Source organism: Nannospalax galili, unplaced genomic scaffold (assembly GCF_000622305.1).
Source record: "Nannospalax galili isolate Female #2095 unplaced genomic scaffold, S.galili_v1.0 scaffold340, whole genome shotgun sequence".
Classification (NCBI taxonomy): domain Eukaryota; kingdom Metazoa; phylum Chordata; class Mammalia; order Rodentia; family Spalacidae; genus Nannospalax; species Nannospalax galili.
This window is the reverse complement of record NW_008347519.1, coordinates 318994-319986: the sequence shown is the minus strand read 5'-3', so window position 1 is coordinate 319986 and position 993 is coordinate 318994.

Below are 993 nucleotides of genomic sequence, written 5' to 3'. Positions count from 1 at the left end.
CCCAATCACTAGGTACTAGAATTGTCAGGATGAGTAATGTGCTTACCTTTCCTTAGAGTTCAGGATCTGTATTCAAATCTGCAAAATTTCCCATGCTACTTTCTTTTTTAAATAAATAAATAATTATTGAGAATTTCATGCATGCATATAAGGTGTTTTGGTCAAATCCATGCCCACTCCCTCCCCTTCAACTTCTCCCATATCTGCCCATCACTTTTTTCTGATAACTTCATGTACGCTTTCTTCTTTGATTGATTGATTTATTTTTATGGGGCTTTTGGCCCCATAAAACTCTAACATTCCCCCCATTGAAGAGGTAACCTTAAAATCTTTTAGGGACTAGATACAAGCTCCCCAAAAGTTTTGACATTTTTGGCCTTTGGAACAGAGTATGTTGCTAAGAGGCCCAAGGACATTGTGAGTTTTAACCGGAAACTGGCTACTTTTCTTAGAGATCTTTTTACCCTAAGTGCTTAGCCAGTTCCTACTTACTATACTTATCATGCCATCCCCTGAAGGGGTTACCCAAACTGCCAATAGGGAATAGGGACACTGACCGCTCTGGCTTCCATGCTGAACAGGGGCACAGGGTGAGGCAGTTGGAGTACCTCTCCAGTCGGAGTTTTAACCGGAAACTGGCTACTTTTCTTAGAGATCTTTTTACCCTAAGTGCTTAGCCAGTTCCTACTTACTATACTTATCATGCCATCCCCTGAAGGGGTTACCCAAACTGCCAATAGGGAATAGGGACACTGACCGCTCTGGCTTCCATGCTGAACAGGGGCACAGGGTGAGGCAGTTGGAGTACCTCTCCAGTCGGTCTATCTAAAAGACTCCCAAATTGCATAACTCATCTCTAGTGGGGGGGGGGAGAAAATCCTTGACTCATGAATAGGAGATGTGAAGGAGGAGTAAAGGCAAGAGTAATTAGCATTATAAGTTCTAGACAGGGAACTAGAAAAAAGTCAGAACAGGGCAATTTTCAAATGTTAC